Raw genomic sequence first — 22,931 nt, 5'->3', positions numbered from 1 at the left:
ATTACTTTGTAGGCATAACTCTGATTGATGCTCTGCCTTGGATCCACGCTTGGGCACTGCTCCTCCTCTACCCTCCTGGAGGCTCCGTTACTCCAGCAACAGCAGCAGCTCTGGAGGATGTCGGCTGTTTTGGCGAGAGGGGAGGGGGCAGGTACAAATTACGCAGGCCTGGGACTGATGAAGGGGCTCAGCGGGGGCCCTGGTCCACTGCACTCCTCCCTCCCTTCTTACTGGGCAGCAGCAACAGCATAAGTTCTCATCATGACAGAGTTTGCTGTGCTGCAGTGCCAGAGAGGCTGCTGCTGTGGAGCCTCTGCCTGTTCCTGTATGGGTAGGTGGAGAGTGATCACACTGATCATGCTCCCCACTCGAATTGCCATTGGCTGAGGGGCTCCTCAAGGCCCTTCTAACCCGCTGGACTCTGCAAAGTTTAAAAAGTAAAATAAAAATTAAAAATCCAAAAGGGGGCGTGGCCACGCCTCCCACAATTAGGCCACACCTCTAAAATTCTATCCGCCCTGCAAAATGCTCAGAATTTGTCAGCAGCGCTATGAGGAGGAGCCTGGAGGTGGGAGGAGGATGGGGAAGGAAGCTAGAGGGACCTTGCACTGAGAGCCGCACTACACGCTGCCAGCACCGTTACCTGTCTTCCACTTTGACAGGCGCAATGGAGCTGGCAGCAGCAAGGACAAGGGTAGCAGAGCAGGGAGAGCTCAGCGCCTCTTCAGCGGAATGCCTCCCTGCACTGCATACCCATGCTGGGCGGGTATCGCCGGCTCTGACCGTGGCTTACCATCAAGGGTCTGGGGTTTGGGCTGATGGGGCCTTCTTGTAAGAGCCTGTATACTTACCGTCGTCAGCTTATCCCCTTGCGACTCCCTGTGTTTACTGATGTTACGATCATGCTCGATAGCGGACTCCCTTAGTGCAGCCACCGAGATGCTTCTCCAATTTGGCAGAGAGGTTTGCACCCTCGTCCTCATTGCCTCCTTTAATCCATCCATTAAAACAGAGACCGCTACCTCCCGGTGGTTGGCATTTTCCGTAATATACTCTATCCCAGTGTATCTAGCCATTTCCTGCAGTGCTCTATGGAAATATTCGGATGCCAATTCACTATCCTTCTGTCTTATGGAGAAGATTTTATTCCATTTAACAACAGTAGGGAAATACAGTCCTAGTTGTATGTTAATTTGCCTTACATTCTCCTGGTTGTACACATCAGTGAGAGGCACTTCTACATCTAATTTACAATCGGTAATTCATTTTGGGATGTCAATATTTGAGGGTAGACCCGCTCTGAGCACTGTCCGCCAATCCTTGTTTGTAGGCTCATGGGCGTTACCCAATTCTTTATTGAATTTCTGGCATCCGACTAGATCTTTTCTGGATTCGGGGAATTCTGACATAATTGACCTCAACTCTGATCAGGACCAAGGACAATGCATAGCAATGTTCCTGATGGGAGTTACTCCCTGACTATCAGTTCTCCCATTGGGAACTGCAATCACCCTGACTGGATTTAACTCAACTACATCATTTTGGTTTGATTCTATAATACGGGGAGCTATTGTCTCTGCCTAATTTATGGTACCGTACTTACCAGTGGACACAACCTCACTCACACCTCCACTGGAGGGTATTGCTACTACTCTCGGTGGTTGGGCCGTGCCCACCTGGGTACCCTCTATGGTGGCTGCTAAAGAGAGTGCCGATATCGTGCTGGGCTAATCATCATCCTCCTCACCACTCTGGGGAAAATTTAAAACAGGATACAACTGGCAAGGGTTAGGGTTAACACATTGATTAATCACTTTGCTATCCTTTACCAATGCACCATTGGTTGTAGACAATTTCTCCCCATCGACATATGGGGGTGGTGGTGCACTTGTAATCACTTTCCCGCTAGGTTTGGAACTTGCTGTGCGAGCCAGTTCCCTTTGCACCTCCCCCTCTTGTTGCCACAGATTTAAACAGTCGGTATGTATGATCCTCTGTTTTCTAGATTTGATCAGACATATTCTAATCCTTATGCTCTGCAATACCTCTGATTCAAAGCTGCCCACCCTAGGGAATGATGCTTTATCTTCAGCAGTCAGACGCACCCATTCATTGCAAAAAGCCTCCGTGTGTGGACCATACTTCTCACACATAATAAACCTTGCTGACCCCTTGGGCCGCAACTCTCCAGCCTGAACCCTGGCAACCATACGCCCACCGCTTGTGCAATTGGATCCCATTGTGGACTATTTGACTGATACACAATCCCCAAATGCACAACACGAGTAGACGGTGAAAGTCAACCTAGCGCTTTCACTCGCTCCTTCTCTGCTGATGTACCATGACTCACTCCAATAGTGACCACCGCGTACCCAGTGAGGACCCTATTAGCAACTGGTTTCTATTTACTGAAATTTGTGTAGGGAGAGAAACAGACTATAGATCCCCCTTTCCAGTGAACATCTCACCTTGGACAATTTCTTCCTGAAAGAGACAGCAAAAAAACGTCCTTCTACTATACACAAATCACGCTTGCGTATGCTCTACACGACGCGTATGATAACAAAATTTACGCAAAAGCACGCAAACTGTTATCACGTTGCGCCACGTATCGTATGCACAAACGCGCGGTCCAATCGCACAGCGTATAGATACTTGTTATCTATCCGTCCTGCGATCAGTGGAGTCGAACTCACAAGCTGCACTCCTCAGCCGGAGCGTAACACAAAACCTTAACTTCAATTCACAATTCTAAACTTCACAATGCACAATTCTATATCACGCTCCTCTGCAAATCTCCTCACGACTTGCATATTTCTCTGTGTATTAACGTAGGTCAGCCGACCCTACGCCACCGAGCCTCTGCTTACTCAGTGTCACAACGGGATCCCGACTTCCGGGGTTCAGTACACTCACTCCTTCTTTCACTCACTCAAATACACAGTGTTTTTCTTTTCTGTACAGAAAATATCACTCCCTTTGATCGGCTACTTTACCCCAGAGGTAGTACAGTTTAAACAAAATATCAAGGTAACCTGCTTTGAAATCGGATAGTTATGTGCTACAGTATTAAATGTATACTATCCCACCTTAAATTGAACAAACTATCACGTGGTTATACTTTGTACCCCACAATCCTACGTAACCTTGCGTAAACACGCGACCGTGCGTGCCTCTATGTTACGTGTGCGACCCTGCGCCACATGCACGATTCTGTACTTTGTCCGTACCACGTGTACAAACGTGCGTCCGCAATTCACTTAAACCACACAATCTCGATAAATGTGAGCAATAAAACTACTATCGCTCACTAACACAACCCACACTTGTTCTGTATAAACCTTAACGACTAGGCCAGAACTGCATTTTGTGTTTTACAATTACACCCTTAATACACTATTTCAAATATATATATATATATATATATATAGCAAACAAATGTATCCGATTTCACACAGATCTAAAATGACTGTTAACTTATGGCAACAATATGTGAGAGAGTATGCAAAGTATCTGTATGCTTTGTGTACGTTTTTCACGCCAAAAATTTACACACAAATTTTAAACGGCTTTTTTCCTGTGTCCTTCGGATTACAACAACAGCACCTCTAAGACTAGACAAAACAGACGCAATCTAATCAGCACAAACTGGTTTTAGCACAATGCAAAGGCTATTTAACATGCGTCTCCACCCTTTGCTGATAGATCAAAGTCTGTTGTGGCCTGCAAGTCTGTGAGTGTGTGATGACCGGAGGAGCCCCCAATTGTTAATGCTGATTAACTTACAGGAAGAAAAAGCAATTCCTTTAACTTATATTTGTGCAGGCCGCTGCGACCGCTAAGCGTGTGTGTGTAACGTTGCATGCGCATGCCGTCATGCTGTAAGCACTGAGTAGCTACATATGAGGCGGAGTACACTCTATAACCCCTAGCAGGAAAGGGAGATGACACCAATTGTATTTAAATATGTTGGGATACAACCCACCAACAGTTATTTACTCAAAAGGGATAACAACAATAACACAATTACATAAGAGAAACAGGCTACAATCAATGATACATACGTTTGTACACCAGCGCCACCCGGTTCCAGTCCTCAGTCTATCTGGCTAGATGACCTGCAGAGAATGTGTTTGACCGGCCAGGCAGCGTGGCTTTTATACATTTGTCCAAATCATGAAACAATGGAATCTGTAATCTTTTCACTCATAGGTCAAAGGGCTGGTCATTTACAGTACAGGAGGGGTCATCGGTCGGTTTGAATAGGTGGGCGATGCCTGGTCCAGGTGCACTTGCAGATGTTATCCACTGGGTTCCAGCCGAATATCAGAGTACAGTAAAAACAGTGTAATATTAATATTCTGTTCCTGCGCATATCTATGCGCAGGAGCGTGCTATCTTCTGCAAACTGCTACCGGAATATTGCTCTTAAAATACTGTACAGCTGGATACAAAACACCACCTCCTAACCTAATTCTGTCCCCTCAAATCCTGTAAAGTCAAATCCCTCTGTTGTTGTACCTTTTAAACAAATGAAACTCGCTGGTGTGGTGCGTGCAGACTATGTGTACATTATGTGCTATGTGAATTAAATATGAGATATGTCTTTGTGGCTTTTCCATGCGAATGCATATGCTACTGTAATTACTCATACCACACGCTAACACGCAAGACTGCGCAAGCAATTATACGTAGCTTGCGAGTATGTGCACGTACGGCAGAACAAGCACCCGCACGGAGGCCATCTGTGTGGTGTATGTACGTGATGAATGTGCTTATAATATTTTCGACTTTGACAGTACACTCTCTAATGTATTTATATCCTTCTGGAGATATGGTCTCCAGAACTGGACACAGTATTCAAGATGAGACCGAACCAATGACCAATACAGTGGCATTTTTTTCCTGCTACTGATTCTTCTTGCTATGCAACCATCTGACTTGCCTTTCTCATTGCTTTGTTGAATTGCTTTCCTGCCTTTAAGTCACTTGAAATAGTGACTCCTAAATCCCTTTCCTCCTCAGTAGTTTCCATTATAGTACCCTTGATACTATATTTAGCCTTTGGGTTTTTGAGACCCAGGTGCATAATTTTGCATTTTTTAGCATTAAACTGTAGTTGCCACGTTCTTGACACGTAAACTGTAGTTGCCACGTTCATAGCCGCATCCCCTCATAACCTGTCACAATTTTAGGAATGTTATTTGCAGCAGTGATATAATTAAAGTTCTGACACTCCATAAAAGCCTGACAATATAGTATACCTCTATCCTTGATTTGGCAACTGGAAAACTTGGTCATTTTAGTGACCATCGGAAGAAGCTCTATGTTTATGACACTAGAGGCAACTCTGAAAGAGTACTTCATGAAACTGTTCCTTGATTGGGAACGTTAATTTAGTAGTCAGAGACTAGGAATGAACCCATATAATCCATCCGTTTTTCTCCCTCCGAGATCGTCCCTCCAGTAACACATAGAAGGAAGAAGGAAATATTAGATTATCCCTTTTACAGTGTCTTGTCTTAAATTTACAGAGAATGTGAAGCTATACTGTAAGTAATATAGTTACATTGGTTTTTCACCTTCATACATCTATAAAATACTGATATGTAACTGCTCTCCTAAAACCTTTGGCTTTCTTGTCTGCTTTCAGTTATGTCTTTATATCATTCATTTAGAGCCAACTTCAGTAGTTTATGGTTGAGTACCTGGGGGTATAAGTGCGGGGTTTCAAATGTGGAGATTTTACCTATAGCAACCAGATTCTAGCTCTTATCTTGTAGAAGGTGCTAGATAAATGTAAGTAGAATCTAATAATAAAGAAGTGATTCCACGCTTGGTGTGTGTGCGTGTGTGCGTGTGTGTGTGTGTGTGTGTGTGTGTGTGTGTGTGTGTGTGTGTGTGTAAAAAAGCTGCCCAATGAAAATCAATCAAATTAGCAATACATATGAAAGCTAGAAAGTGTCAAATAAGTGTAACATTTGTGGAACTTGTAAAAATAATTTATTAAAAATTGTTAATAATGTCTGCAATGGGGGTGATGGAAAGAGCACCTGTTTGCCTTTAGTTGCAGCACCTGCTGCATGTGTCCTAGCAGCATCATGGGCAATGGGCAGTTGCGGCAGATGCCGCTAGGATTCGTGCAGTGGGTGCTGCAACTACATGCAAATGGATGTCTTTCCATCAGCCCCATTGCAGACATTGCACGGGGACCTTGCTGGGTCCAGCTCTGGAAGAAAAGACAGAACACCATTGGAACTTACAAGATAGGGTCAGATAGGAATATTGCTATCCACTATTCCTGGAAAATTACAACAAGGGCACACCGCAGTGAACACTCAGCCTTCACATAAAGAAATTTCTCACTGAGGAGCTATAAGCATTTATAATTCAGTATTAAAGCTTTTTAATAAATTATTTTTATAGGTACCACTCATTTTTACTTCTAGTGCTCATATGTATTGCTAATTTGATAAGTAGAATCTGATTGGTTGCTATGGGCAACATTTCTACATTTGAAAACTTGCACTTTAGTAAATATACCCCGTGGTTCAGCATATGTAAAAATCTACTTTTAGGCCCTGTATATCCAGTGCACAACAGAACTGTGTCATAACATGGTGCATGAATAAAAATACCACCCTTGGATGATGATGATGATAATAATAATAATAATAATAATAATAATAATAATAATAATATTAATAATAATACATGGCTAAGAGCATATTTAACTACTTTTAAATTGTGGTCTTTGGGAGATTCAGTTGAGGAAACAAAGTTGAGAAGTACTGAGGTTTCGGACTGTCCAAGCAGATTTATTTTCCTGTACATACTCTGTGAGCATGTCTAAGGTGTGCGCCAGAGAAATATGCGTGGCGATGCGCAAGACGTGCATGTCTGCAAGACACCCCCCATTTCTCATCAAGCTGGAAGCATGCCCAGCACTCTAGGAGCTGCTGGGCTGACCCCTGTCACTCAAGGGTCTGCCACTGTGACTACCTAAGCTTCGTGCCCCACCTAATGACGGTGCTGCAAAAGTTCTGGTGATAAGGTGGTAGGGGCAGTTACGGCATACTGGCTACCAATTTGTTAATTGTATGGCATACTGGCCAGTACCACCTTATTTGCACTATTGGTAGCAGTGCAGGTAATTGCGTTGTCGTGGCCCCAATTTCTGCTTTGAAATAGCACAATGCATGGCATCAAGCTGTGGGGGACAGGGACATAACAGGATTTACTGTGACTAGTATCATTAAACCCCCAGACTGCCCACTTCACTAAGGAATTGGTCTACCTCACAGGAGTCTCAGAGTTTGAAGCATCCAGAGATCAGGCCCTGAGTGGTACAGATAGCCACAGAAAGGATGGTTTATATATTGATTCAGGCACAAAATGTAATTTCAGCTGCAATGAGGAATGGTACACCAAGTTAACTGAGTGTGATCTTATTATAATTAAAGGGATTGGGAATCGAACACTAACAGCTGCAAAAGTTGGAACAAGTAAAGCTTGCTTAAAGACTGGAACAGAAATCACAGAAATCCAAAATGTGTTTTGTGTGCCAGAGATAGGAACTAATCTTATCAGTGTCCTTGAACAGAGAGGACTCAATGTTAATTTTGCTAAAGGAAAAAGCATAGCAAGAAACACAAGTTGTACTGTTATCACTTCATGCACAAGGTGTCAGCAAATTGTACAGTATCTCCTTAATGCACAGCATTGCTATAGTATGCAATGACAACTGAGTCACAGTCATTGGAACTCTGGCACAGAAGAGTTTGCCACCTTGGATACGAAAGTGTTCAAAAGCTGCAGAGCCAGATGATCATAGGAATATCAGTGACTAACACATAGAACCCCCCTATGTGAGAGCTGCATATTACGGAAACCAAATCATCAGCCATTTACAAAGTCAACAAGCAGAGCTACAACAAAACCACTGAAGACAGTACATTTATATGTGTGTGGTCCAGTGGAAGTCAAGTCTGTCAATGAATACAGATACTTTGGATGTTCATAGATAACTTCACAAGAATGACACACATGTACTTTATCAAAGAAAACTCTGAAGTGGCAAAAAGATTTATGTTTATAAAGACTTGTAGAAATCAAATAAGTCACAGGCTCAGAACCTTGAGATCGGATAATGGTGAAGAATATCTCAACAGAGAGGTTGAACAATTCTTGAGAAAATATGTAATCAATTGACTATTACCTATACTGCTGAGAAAAATGGTATAAGGGAACGAGCAAACCTTACACTAGTAGAGAATGCTTAACTATGCAGGCCTAGAGAAGCCGTTTGGGGCAGAAGCCATGTCCACAGCAGTTTACCTAATAACAAGTTAGAAAAAACTATTTGTGTTCCCTAATGCATACTGAATGAAAAGTAATACTACATAATAATCAGATAATATGGAGATCTTAGTTGCGTATATCTGCAGATATAGGGTTAATCCCCCAGGCCGATCGGCAAGGCGTCTCCGTCACTGGGTGTCCCTAATACTAGGTATGGGTCTGGGGTGCAGGACCCCATCACATCGGCACAGGTCGGCCACCCCAGGTCAGCACACAGGTGAAAATTAATAAGGGTTAATAAGAAGCACATAAGTGCTATGTAAGTGAATTATGATTAAAATAATACAAAAATATATACAAAGTGATAGGGAAAACCATGAGTGTTAATAAAGTGTTAGGGTGTGCTGATCTGAAGCCACCCAGCCATATCGACATAGGGGCCACCGCACCCCACACCCATCCCATAAATAATTACACATATGTCTGAGTCTGAATGCCCAGTGTAAGGCCACATGATAATGGCTTCTACAGCATCTGAGAGCCAGCTTACCTGGAGACACCCCTAACTTCTCCAATGGCACTCTGGAGTCAGCAATCCCTCCTAATGCTGACCCATCCATGCCTCTCTAAATACAATGCACATATATTGGTAAGCTGCTCAATCAGATTGTGATGTCACTCAGGTGCTAAAAGGGAGGGGTAATTCTGGGTAAGAAAAAACTATTTGTGTTCCCTAATGCACACTGAGTTAAAAGTAATACTACATAATAATCAGATAATACGGAGATCTTAGTTGCGTATATCTGCAGATATAGGGTTAAGCCCCCAGGCCGATCGGCAAAGGCGTCTCCATCACTGGGGGTCTCTAATAGTAGGTATGGGTCTGGGGTGCAGGACCCCATCACATCGGCACAGGTCGGCCACCCCAGGTCAGCACACAGGTGAAAATTAATAAGGTTTAATAAGAAGCACATAAGTGCTATGTAAGTGAAGTGTGATTAAAATAATACAAAAATACATACAAAGTGATAGGGAAAATCACGAGTGTTAATAAAGTGTTAGGGTGTGCCGACCTGAGGCCGCCCAGCCATACCGACATAGGGGCCACCGCACCCCACACCCACACCATAAATAATTACACATATGTCTGGGTCTGAATGCCCAGTGTAAGGCCACATGATAATGGCTCCTACAGCATCTGAGAGCCAGCTTACCTGGAGACACCCCTAACTTCTCCAATGGCACTCTGGAGTCAGCAAGAGAGGCATGGATGGGTCAGCATTAGGAGGGATTGCTGACTCCAGAGTGCCATTGGAAAAGTTAGGGGTGTCTCCAGGTAAGCTGTCTCGCAAGATTTCAAAGTCACAAGCGTAAAAGACATGCACAGTTTGCAAGTCGAGAGTCTGTTGCTGTGGTCCATGCTGTCAGTCAAAGGGGACTCTTGCTTTTGTTTCTACCATAAAGGTCAAACTAAAGTCAATTGATATGTTGATGTTTTTTTAATGTAATTAACTTCACATTTGTTACAGGTTACTACAAGAAAGCTTTAATTGAATTCTTATGTAACATAAAGCAGCCTGAAGCAAGGGGGTGGGGGGTGTTGGTATAGCAGTGCTCCAAGATGGTTCATCCAGGGAAGCTTTCCTAACCAAGATGGCCACCATAGATAGTACTGCGCCAGCACAGTGCCATCTTGATACTGTGTAGAGTGAAATAATGGGAGACGGATGCCTTCCCCTTATCTCCAGAGAGATCCTACCATTACCTGCAGTGTAGACATTGGCTAGTGACCTGCCACAAGCCTGCTGTGCTTAATGTAATACTCAGTGTACTTCAGTAAGCATGGCTGTAGCTACGATCAACTATAAACCACATCACTGGTTGAGACACTGCACTGTTAAATGTGTTAAGACATAAGGGGGATAATTCAGACCTGATCACTCGCTATAGTTTTTTGCAGCGCTGCGATCAGGTCAGAACTGCGCATGCGTATGCACCGCAATGCACAGGCGCGTTGCACGGGTACAAAGCAGATCGTTGCTGTGCAATGGGTTTTACGAAGAATCCATTTGCACAGCCGATCGCAAGGTGATTGACAGGAAGAAGGATTTTGTGGGTGGAAACTGACTGTTTTCTGGGAGTGGTTGGGGAAACACAGGCGTGTCCATGCATTTGCAGGGCGGGTGTCAGATGTCAATTCCTGTCCCAGACAGGCTGAAGTGATCGCAGCAGCTGAGTAAGTCCTGGGCAACTCAGAAACTGCACAACGTTTTTTTGTACTGCTCGGCTGCACATGTGTTCGCACACTAACAAAGCTAAAAAACACTCCCCTGTAGGGGGCGACTATCTGATCGTTGGACTGCAAAAAACTGCTAGCGTGCGATCAACTCTGAATGAGGGCCCAGGCCCGATTCAGAGCTGCTCGCTGCTGTGCCAAATCACACAGCATCCGATTATTGTATGACTGCGCATGCATATGCACCGCAATGTGCAGGCGTGACACCAAACAGCGACAGGATGTTGCGAAAATTTAGATTGCAAAGTGTTCGCAAGGTGATTGACAGGATGCGGACATTTCTGGGTGGTAACTGCCCGTTTTCTGGGAGCGTCAGGAAAAACGCAGGTGTTCCCAATTGTTTTCAGGGATGATGCGTGACGTCAGCTCCGGCATGATCAGCCTGTTTTTATCGCACTATAGATGTAAGTTCTGGGCTACGCACACACTGCACAGTATGGAAAAATCATTAGATGGTGAGTGAGTTGCGAATGGATTTGGAGATGTCCGCTGCCTGCCAAAGTTTTCGCACGGCGTACCCATGCATTTGTATACTTGAACGGGGTGGGTTTTCACTCTCCCTGGGCGGCAACTATCTGATCGCAGACCTCTGCAAATTTGCAGCACAGCGATCAGGTCTGAATTAGGCCCATATTCCGCTGGTGTGTACATACCTGTGCCACCATCTCACTGCATGTACGTATATACAACAATTTCAATTGTCTATATACTGCATCTAACCTAATAAACAGGAAACATACTGTATATTATTTCGTTTTACAAAATACTTTCGTAACAGGACATGTTTTTGTGAGTATCATCAACGTGTGAATATGGGGGGGTCATTCCGAGTTGTTCGCAGCATTGCACACGCTAGGCCGCGCCCTCTGGGAGTGTATCTTAGCATAGCAGAATTGCGAACGAAAGATTAGCAGAATTGCGAATAAATAATTCTTTGTAGTTTCTGAGTAGCTCGAGACTTACTCGTACACTGCGATCAGCTCAGTCCGTTTCGTTCCTGGTTTGACGTCACAAACACACCCTGCGTTCGCCCAGCCACTCCCCCATTTCTGCAGACACTCCCGCGTTTTTCCCTGACACGCCTGCGTTTTTTAGCCAACGCCGGGAAAACGCTGAGTTATTACCCAGAAACGCCCCTTTTCTGTCAATCATTTACCAAACACCAGTGCGACTGAAAAGCGCCACAGACGCTACAGCAAAACAGCTAAGTTTTTAGTAAAATAACTAAGCGCATGCGCTCTGCGTGCCTTGCGCATGCGCAGTAAGTGACTAATTGCAGTATAGCGAAAATCGGCAACGAGCGAACAACTCGGAATGACCCCCATGGTTCACAACCTTGTTATGTTTGCTCAAAGTGAATACCCAGTGGTGTTTTAACAGGAGATTTTAGCAGACACCATGGAATCATGTATAGAGCAAAAAGAAAAAAAAAGTAATTTTGCAAAGGTTTTCATTGTTGGGAAGGGTGTGTTGTGCAAACAAGAATAGAACCAAGAGATAGTTGCTATGGACACCTAATACATTTTTGCACAATACCTTGAAGGTTGCAGCTGATAAGGTTGACGTTTTATTGCACACATCATAAATGATAATAAACTGAATATTTTGCAGAGTTTGTTGTCTAATGCTCCAGCATATGATTTTAGAGAACAGTAGTGCTGGCAACCAACTCTAAACTGGTCACATGATCTTTTTGTTGCTTTCATCAGTTCATATTATCTGCCCTTATCATCGGATTCAAAACCTTCTATGTGTGCATTAGGTAGAAGGTCACGAATGATAACAGAAAAATATATTGTACTACAAACATGAGCAATAAATATAAAATATGTTTTAAATTAATGTGCACCGTTGGATTAAACATTCACATTAACACTATCATCTTCCTATTACTGGAACATGTTTAATTTAAATGCTCTGCTACCATTTTTCACCTTTTTTATTTGTGTTGCATTACAGTCTGAAAGCCTACAAGTGTCACTGTTGCTGTGTATAGGAAACTTTCTATGTAGTTATATGAAACTTTTTGTAGCTCAGCAATAGCAACTGTCACACCTCCAGGAGATAGAACACAACATACTAACCATTGTGGGACAGAAAGCAAATGAAAATGTAATCAAAACTCAGTTTTCTTGTGTCCAATCTAATCTAACATTTTAGAACTAGCATGTACATGTAAGAGGGGTGCGGTGTGAGGCTGCTGCCATACAGGTGTAGTCTTATAGCCTACCTTATCTCATACCCTCTCATCTTTAAGGCGTATAGGTAACAGACAGTCCTGGTATACAGACTAGACATGGACACGAAGATCTAGAAGGAAGTAGATGATGTGAGAGCTGGCCATCCTCAAAGCAGACCGACACACCCTACTGATCCGAGACCTTTCACAAATAAGGTTTTCAGACTTAAGCCAAGGTCATCCTCTGCACTCTTGGCCTCAGAACCCAAATTTCATCTGCAGGTACTCACTCACCAGGTGAAGATTAAACCTTGCACCAGAGTGCAAGGTCCACTGTCTATCCAGAAGGATGATAGACAGAAATAAAGAGACAGGCAAACAAGGATGGTCGTAGCCAATGTTAATCTTGTACTTCGTCCACTCACTCACCTACTAATCCCTGTAAGGAGATGACAAACACCATATATGTGCGGGCCTATACCTAACTTAGTGTGTCACGCAACTACGCTTACTACAACAACATCACCCCCAACATACAGTTAACTGCGTGTGTAGTTCGGCAATACATTTAACATACAAACAGTTTGTAACTAACAAATTACCCTGCATGAAAATAACAATCACAATGACCAAACACAACAATACAAAAGTAAACCACATTCCTGACTCTTTGTTACAACTGAGGAATCTTCTTGCCAAGGAGACTTTGGAGATCTTCTGGGCAGTGACCCTGTACAACCAAGGTTAAGACTCGTAGAACTCACCAATAGGTTTTCTAGTCTTGCCGCTTTTCCCTTAAGGCATGGTATGCCTACCGGTACCGGGATGCCACCAGGACTTATGCCACTGGTGGTAGTATGAGCTTAACCCTGAGTGACCTGAATCAATGCCGGTAGGAAGGAGGAGCCATAAGTGGAGAGGAGTAGCACAAAGATAAAGGTAAGACATATAAAGAAACACTACGGTGCCAGGGAGAAATTGGAAGAGCCAAAGATATAAACACGGGAAAGTCCCAGACAGAGACAAGGCTGGTGAAATAAGAGCTAGAGTGTTTAGGAAAGAGAGCACTAAAACACTGAGGACTCTCGACCTATAGGTGGAGCTACAGGTAGCAGGGGTACGGAAGAAGCAATTGAACACAGAGGAGACATGTGACCTCACAGGAAACAGACGAGGTACAACACTGCAAAAGACAGTATGATGAACATGACAGATTATATAGCTAACATGGAGCTGGGCACACGAACACTGCAGTGTGCTATAGTATATCCCGCTGCAGCCAGGAAACTATGACCAGCAGGGAGTGAGAAAAAGACAACACATATAAGGAGACAAGAGCCAATGAGAATAACAGCACAGTCAACCAGCCACCTGTCACCTTCACTGGGGAAGCTTCGAACACTCTTTAAATCCCTGCCTAATAGAGCTGTTCAACCTTTTTCTATTCCTGGGGGTTCTGGCAACTTCTAGCGGGAAACTGCTATTTAAGTGGGGACCTGACAACCCTCCTTAAAAGGGGAAACAGTTATAGACAAGTGTGGGGAACTGGGCCGCTCCACATAATGAATGTATCTGGAGGGTGGGAGCCACACAGCTACACCACACCTCAACTAAAGATCCCCTCCCACTTTACCTACGATGGATCCAAGACTTGTAAATGCCTTTCTAGTTTACAGTGACCTGGACCTACTGCCCAGTCACTTGCCAGGGGCTCACTGTATTAAATAAAAGGGTCCTATTGCTCATGTCTACAAAAGGATTGCCTAATCTACTGGGCCAACTACACAGCGTCACTTATTGGTATTAACCAATTTACCCAGAAGTATTACAGGGACAAACCAAGTTATGTTAATAGAATGATCTGGGCCTAGTGCCCAGATAACTCACTAGCGGGCTCAGACCTGCAATACACCTAATTAACTCACTGCAGTCTTGGCCTCTTGCCCAGAGTAACTTTTATCAAAGGGACCACACAGTGAAGTGGCCTAAACCTAATGCCCAGAGTCTCTCTGATAAGGGGAAGGGGCCCTTTTAGCCTGCCTGGGCATTTCCAGTGATACTGTGCTTTATTCAACAGGAGTCTCAGGCCCTTTTGGCCTGCTGAATTATGGGCTAGTTGGATTGACCTGGGCATAATGCCCAAATCACTTTTATTTGTTGCTCAGGCATAAAGCCTGCCTATATGTGGCATTCAGTGACCTGGGCCTAGTGCCCGGGTCACTGATCACCTGGAAGGAAGGGGGGTTCTTACCACTATAGGGTCTAGTGCCTTCTATTGTGTCCATGGGCATAGTGCCCAATCTCTGGTGGTCTAGAAAGGGGTTAACTTTACGCCTCACAGAGGGCCTACCTGTACGATGGGAGAGTCTGCAGTGGGGAGTTTCACTGCGCTCTTTTGCTTCTCAACAATACAGGCCACTCTGGTCCTTACCTTCATTCCTTGGCTGCTGACCTATCATAGCCAGGAGAGCCGCCTTTTCTTTTCTGCTGCCATTGGCTGCTATTGACTTGAGGGTGGTGCCATATTCAAATGCCCACCACCACAGCTTTTGATTGGTTGCAGAACTGGCACCAAGTTTAAACCGCAGCTCCCACAGCACTGCCAGGCTCTGCAGTATGACCATCTCCACATACATACCATGATACAATAAACCTGTTAGGTGGTCATGAATAGCAGTCACAAATGCAAGCATTTGTGAAGTATGCATTTGTTAAAGATGTATTTTAAGGATGAAGTTAGAACCAGAACTGAAACTTCACAGGTAAAAAAAACCATCTTCATGCTTCTATATCTGAGTTTACCATCTCTCTCTGGCTACACTTTTCACACCCCAAGAAAGTTTGTCTGCAACTGTCTGTGTCTTCAATGCAAAATCCCCTCTGTTAATTAGCTGAACTTCCTGATGCACACCTTTCCCTGTGCTAGCTGATATACTGTGTAGTATTTAAGACCAATATCATCAAGGCCTGCAATAAGTACTTGGCCTGCATGCATTTGTGAAGTATGCATTTGTTAAGGATGTATTTTAAGGATGAAGTTAGAACTGGAGTTGGACTTTGGACTACGCTAGAATCTCTAATTAAACTAGTTCCACAAACATTGCAGCTCAGCATCATTATGTGGCCTTTCCTCACCTCTGCCAGGGAACACTAGGACCATGCCTACTACCCCTCCTTCTGAGAACATCATGAGTGCTCCCGGGCGTACCCCTCAAGCTGAGCAGGGAACTGAGGGGGGTGAGCACCAGGACCAGGCCCAGCAGGGTCACATTGGACATTAGTGTGCTCCCCACATTTTGACATCCACCCGCACTGCTCATAGGAGAACAGGACATTTATAATTATATCAAAATAATGTTATTACAGTTTTCCATCTGTTATTTCCTAGATATGTGTTCTTTTTTTCTTCTTTTTCTTCTTACAGCGTACTTCCACCCTACTGTGTGCTATTCCTGTAATGTTTACCTCCACTGATTGCACACCCTGCCAGCAGCAACCTACGCAGTGTGCCCCAGATGGCTGCCTCAGATGGTTCCTCCGTGGGCAGGGTGTACTTCATGTGGATCTTTCCATGCAGGGTATAGCATGCTACTATACACGTGTCAGTTTTTCCAAACATGCATTTGGCTCTTGTATGGCTCACCTCCCACAGTGTAACCTCCGTAGTGCACCCAACATGGCTGCCTCATCTGGTACACTTGTGGATGGGATGAAAATTTACATGGACCTGATGGTTTTATTGGAACCCTACTTTGAGAGTTAGGACGCTGCAATCATTTTGTGTCATCTCTTCTACGGGTAGACTATTCCCCCCTGGGTAATCCTACGCAGTGAACCCTAGATGGCTGCCTCACCTGGTACCCTGTGAGGGTGGAATATAAAACCCTTGGAAATTATTGCTCAAAATGTCTATGCAAATCCTGCATTATGCTAACTGTGCGCTCTAGGTTTTCTTTTTTTATGTCTGTGCAGCTTGTCTATTGCTGTTTTCTTTAATTCTTCTGTATTATGGGGGTCATTCCGACCCGATCGCAGCGTGCTTTCGTACGCACAGCTGTGACCGGGTCACTACTGCGCATGCGCAGGGTCCGTAATGCGCATGTGCGTCATTGCCCAACGACAGCCATTGCCGGGCAACGACGCTGACAGCAGAAAAAGCAGTCACAGTGGTGATCGCAAGAAGATTGAGTGCAGGAAGGCGTTCCGGGTCGTCAACTGACCGTCGGAGACCGTTTTCGGGGAGTGGTAGGAAAAACGCAGGCGTGTCCAGGCGAATGGAGAGCAGATGTCTGACGTTAAAGCTGAGCCCATCATCGCTGGATCTGTCGCACAGGGTAAGTATGTCCAGGGCTGGTCTTGTTTTGCAGGAAACTTTTTTAGGATAGCAGGGCTGCACAAGCGATTGCAGCCCTGCTATGCTAAAATACACTCCCCCGTAGGCAGAGATTAGTTGATCGCACCAGCAGCAAAAAGTTGCTTGGTGCGATCAACTCGGAATGAGGGCCAATGTGCATTGCTTTTGATGTCTGTAACGTAACTTGAGTCCTGGTGGATAAAAAGCGCTATATAAATAAAATTATTATTATTATTATTATTATTATTATTATTATTATAACAATCACTTAACTAAGGGCCTGAGTTATATGATGCTGGGAGGACTGCACATGCACAGGTTTATGAAGAGACCGTTTTAATTCATCCACCATACACATTCTCATCATGGCCCTCAACTGGTTGAGTATAACACATGCAAAGCCACACTTCCCAAAACTGAAGGTGAGAGTGAGCTATTTATAGACTGTAAATTTAGTAAAGTATAAATGTACCATTACAGTTTCTACTGATATTTTGGTGAACCAAACTAAGAACTTGAACTCAGCAAATTCACTCATCTACTCACTGGTAATCCTTTATTAGGCTGTTGACTTAGAAGTCTCTCATAGAGTTATTTAATTTAATTTTGTCTATTCAGAATGATTGCAAAAAATAAAGATGTTCTACCTTCATACTACAGTACATCAATATTTGGGTCTCTCTGCAGCTTTTGCTAAAAGTGTAGCTTTATTTTTCTAGTTGCCTTCCTTGTGCTTTGGCAAGTCATTTCTATTATCTAAAGAAAATTATATATTTTCGCTGCAGTTAGGCACAACCTCCCTCATTTGATCTTTCCTTCCTTTACTTTTGTCCTCCTGGATGATGTGGTCCAGGGATGACCAGAAAGCATCACAGTTGCTCATAGTTATATTTCCCCTCAGCTCTTCTCTTTAACATAGTGCATATTTGCTATTGGGCTTATTGAGCAGTTGCCTAAGGGCCCCAGGACTCTAACGGCCCTGGACTGATAGCTGAGGGTCCCCTCTTTCCAATGGTACTAGATTTTTGAACCAGAGCTATCCAAATTCAAAGTAGTGGTCCCCGTCCAAGCCTGTTAATTGCGCTTCCTAGCTATATATCTCCAGTTCTGTTTGACTTAGTATCTTCCAAAAGCTGGGATTCTCCCCTTTCGGTTGATACTGGCAGCTTGTCTCTATCATGCTCAGAACTGGAGATACTGTAACAGCCTTCCAGCAGCCAGTCCCTGCTCCAGCTCAACACGCCTCGGATACAGTTTTATATATTTGACGGTAGTTTGCTCCAGCTCTTGAACCCGGATCCCCAAGACTCTGGTGCCCCCTGAAAGGTGGGAGTCTCTAGTCTACTATTCCTTTGAAATCTATGAAATCCACCCCTAGGAACCAAAGATATCAATGGTCAAGCAAGCTGCCCTCCCACTGGAAAATGCTTACTATTAAGCCCACTACAGTATACACCACTCCCCCGCATATTAAACCCCCCTACCACCCTGTAAGTCATCTATCAGGGCCCCTTCATTCAGCCCTCATCCATGCAGTAAAGGAATAATTAGCAGACATTACTGACTTACTACATAGGTCCTCCATGCTGAGAGGAAGAGAGAACATCCCCTACAGCCTGTGGGACATCACCGATATCACCCTCACCCCCACTGCTGGAGGATAGGTAGGGGCCCCAGCGCATTGCTTTGCCCAAGGGCCTACACTGCTGTTAAGACAGCCCTATCTGCATGGGGTGTGTTAACCCATATTTTCTGAGATACATACAAGAAATTTTTGTTTATTTCAGTGGTTCCCAAACATGCTCCTCCAGGCACTCCAACAGTCCAAATTTTAGGTATATACCTGTTTTTGCAAAGATGGTATAATGAAACTGAGGTAATAATTAAGTCACTTGTGTCTAAGAATGGATATCCTTAAAACCTGGACTCTTGGGGCACCATGAGGACCTTGTTTGGGAACCACTGGTTTATTTGTATCCAAGATTGTTTTATTGACACCTGGCCTGCACTATACAACATATTTATTGTTGTTATTTATGTATGTCTATTTTGACACGTTATTTCATTAGACATACTGTACCAGTAATTGTGCCTTTGCCTATGTATGCATAATTGTTCCTGACACATGTCAAATGCTATCATGTTACGTATGACCAGTTCTACCTAAAATTCTCCCTGGTTTGTACATTACATATAATGGGCATAATGTACAGCCACACACAATGCCGATGTTCATGTATAGTAGTTGAGCAATTGTTTACTACGGAATATGTGTGAACATCCCTAAAAGTCCCTACAATGCATACATTACTCAGAGTGTACAACCAAAAATCCAAAGCATGCTCATACATAGGTGATACAACAAAACGGGTCTTTGGAAAGTCCACAAGAGTGTTGAGACACCAAGGGATTGGATATGTATCCAGCACAACAGTATCCACAACGCCTGAACAGGATGTAACTGTAAGCTGTTCTGATGCAGGGAGCACACTGACAGCAACTACGGAGCTTGGAGATATAGCCGCCATTTTGTGACTCTGAGTAATAAGTCTCTCAGTGGAAGCATTAATGGCCTGAATTATTTGTTGCAGAGAGCTGACCTTCTTGAAGGCATACAGATAAGATACCAATGCAGGAGACTGAGCACAGTAGGTAAAGCTGAACACCAGCTGAGGCAACCACAAATGTTCCAGAACAGCAGTAGTCTCAAGGCACCAGGTAGAGAAGTCCTTCAGGTTGAAGGTGGCGGTGGCTAGCATGCCACCAATTCTCACCCAGCAGGAAGCACAGACAAAGCAAGTGAACAACGGTAGCAGGTGCACCAAACTAAAGTAACACAAACGAGCCAGCCGGCAGCTTCTCTCACTATAAAAGCACGCCAAGCAGCAAGCGATATCTAGAGGGCCATCAAAGGAGAAGGTAGCAACAAAATGGCAGTGTCTGGCATCTCACACCCACAGGCACCAGGGCACACAATCGGGCACCAGGAGAGAGACACACAGCAAGAGCCAGATGGAAGATCCCCAGAAACACAGCTGAAGAGCGGAGCACAGTGGAAGGTAAGCACCACACACAGCACCGCAGATGCCCAAGCTGGAGGAAGAGGCATCGGAAGCCTACGCAGAGGCTGGGTCAATGGGCAGATCTCTAGGATGTACACAGGGAAACCCCGAATATTCAGTACTCCAAGGAGCTCCTTAGCAGCAGGAGAGGATTCAGCAGAAATACAAGCAGTTGGGGGGAAGAAACAACCACTTATAGGATAGGTTCAGGATATCAGCGGGAGAGACGGATTAATGCTGCTGTCCCCAGCTACTCCAGACCATGTCCCAATACTTAGTATTCATATTACACTACTGTAATAGGCCCTACCATTTTTGATGTCAGCCCTGTTTGTGGGGTGTAGCTAATTAGCTCCTGGCTATTGACAATGGGGTCTTTCTATCTCCACAAGGCATTAGTGTGATAAATCACTTGGTTCCACTTCTAACCCCCAAAACAGTTTCAAGCAATTGAAGCTAAGAAGAAATGTTTTTATCATATCCTTCAGGGGGGATTTCTTTGTGGGGTTTTTTTTTTTTTTGGTCCTGGTTATTGCATTTTGAGGCCTTTAAGCAGCAATTATTTTCTCCTATGAGTACCCACAACTATTTCAATTAATGCGTACACAAAGATCCAGGGTCGTTTTAAGAGAGGAGGAGGCCCGTGTTCACCCTCCTCCATTCGGGCCCCTCCTGTCTGCCCGGAGCGCTGTAGTGTCTGAGCACTAGAGGGCTCAGACTCTACTGCGCATGTGCAGATCTCTGGGAAAATGGCGCGGCGGCCATTTTCCCTGAGATTTCTCTACTGCGCATGCGCAGAACTCCGTGAAAATGGCCGCTGAGCCATTTTCACTGTGTTCTAACATTGCTACGGATGCCGGCGCTGGACTTCGGAGGGGTGAGTATGTTAAAAATGGGTGCAGTGTGTGCGGTGGGGGCCCCCTCTGGACTCAGGGGCCCGTGTGCACCGCACACACTGCACCCATTATAGAAACGTCAGTGCAAAGATCATATTGATAGGAATGTAAGGAAGTGCTGCTGGAAGAAAGGAAGGCCCTAATTCAATCTTGTTGAGAAGGCCCTAATTCAATCTTATTGATATATCAGGGCCTTAGGGGGACATTTATCAGGGCTTGGAGAGAGATAAAATACTAACCAATCAGCTCCTAACTGCCATGTTACAGCCTGCGTTTTTAAAATTACAGTTAGGATCTGATTCGTTGGTACTTTATCTCTCTCAAAGAATTGATAGATTTCCCCCTTACGACCAGTATAGGACCTGAATCGATTTTGCTAGGGACAGGAAAGGTTAGTTGGGAGTTACTGTAATACAGAGCTCATTCCTTTTCCTCCCCTCCACCTCCTTCCTTCTAATGTAGTCACCTTCTGGCTGACGTGCTCTGTAAATCACACAATGGACACAATAGATATGATTTACATGAATTATCTGAAACATTATAGATCTCTGGGATGGGCTGTAAAAGAGACACAATTGCAAAGGATCAGTTGCTTCCTTCAATAACATATACAGTACAATTGCAGGAACTGCAATAATGTGTATATGTGTAATATATCCCTGTATACTGTAAAACATTCCACTTTTTCTACATTATTAAGCATTTACAGTCAATATTAGGTCTTAGTTCTGCATTTTTCTTGTTGGTACCCAGTGTATAGCAGGATAACATGTTTTTATCAAGTTTACCTATAAAATGCCAGCAGCTAATGGAAAAAGCGTTAAATGTAATTATATAGGTATGGGATATAAATACAGTAGCCTTCAGTCATATATAGCGGAGGTGGAAATGAATTCTTAAGAAATAGACCTGCCATTACCACCCAAATCTTAAAGATGGCCGGATAAGGGTATGGGAAGTGTACCTATGGATTTATAAGTCTATTCATGAAGCAGTGAATAGTGTAGAAAAGTGAGCCAGTGGAGATGTTGCCCATGGCAACCAATCCGCATTGAAGTAACATTTATCATTTGCATACTATACAATTGTACGGAGCAGCTGATTGGTTGCCATGGGCAACTTCTCCACAGGTTCACTTCTCCACTCTTCACTGCTTCATGAATAAACCCGTTAGTACAAGTCAGTATGCAATAACCAGTATGCAATATCTAATGTTAGAATACAGTAAATGGTACTGTATGTGCTGTTGTGCTCACAAGCATTGCCTAGAAACAGCTGCTGGAATACTGAAATCAGGCAGCGCCACTCTTCCAGCTTTAGGGTCGGCTGTTAGGGAACGGCATTCAGTGTCCTCTTCTCCCCTGGACTGTAGACTGCCTCTCTTTACATGTGCTACTGCTCTCTTGTTAGGAAAGGACAGGTTTTCCAGATCTCACCTCATTGACTCATCATGATTTAAATAGCTTTCTGTTCGTTGCACTTGCACTGGCAGTATGCTGCTGGCCCAGTGTGCTAAACCTGAGTTTGTGAGTGTGCCTCTTGCTGTGACCTGGGTTGTCTTTGGATTCTGCTTTGAGCTCCTGCTCTGACCTTAGCTTGTTTACTGGATTCTGTTTTTGCACACTTCCTGCCCTGACCGCCGATCATTACCTGACCTTGCCTTGTCATCTATCAGGACCTTGAGCTCGGATTGTTTACTGACCTTGCCTTGACCCACTAATAGCCCGTGACTTCTTATTGTTTACTGACCTTGCCATGACCCACTGCTAGCCTGTGACCTCTTATTGTTAATGACCTTGCCATGACCCACTGCTAGCCAATGACCTCTTATTGTTTACTGACC

Source organism: Pseudophryne corroboree, chromosome 5 (assembly GCF_028390025.1).
Source record: "Pseudophryne corroboree isolate aPseCor3 chromosome 5, aPseCor3.hap2, whole genome shotgun sequence".
Classification (NCBI taxonomy): Eukaryota; Metazoa; Chordata; class Amphibia; order Anura; family Myobatrachidae; genus Pseudophryne; species Pseudophryne corroboree.
Note: the sequence above shows the minus strand (reverse complement) of the source record.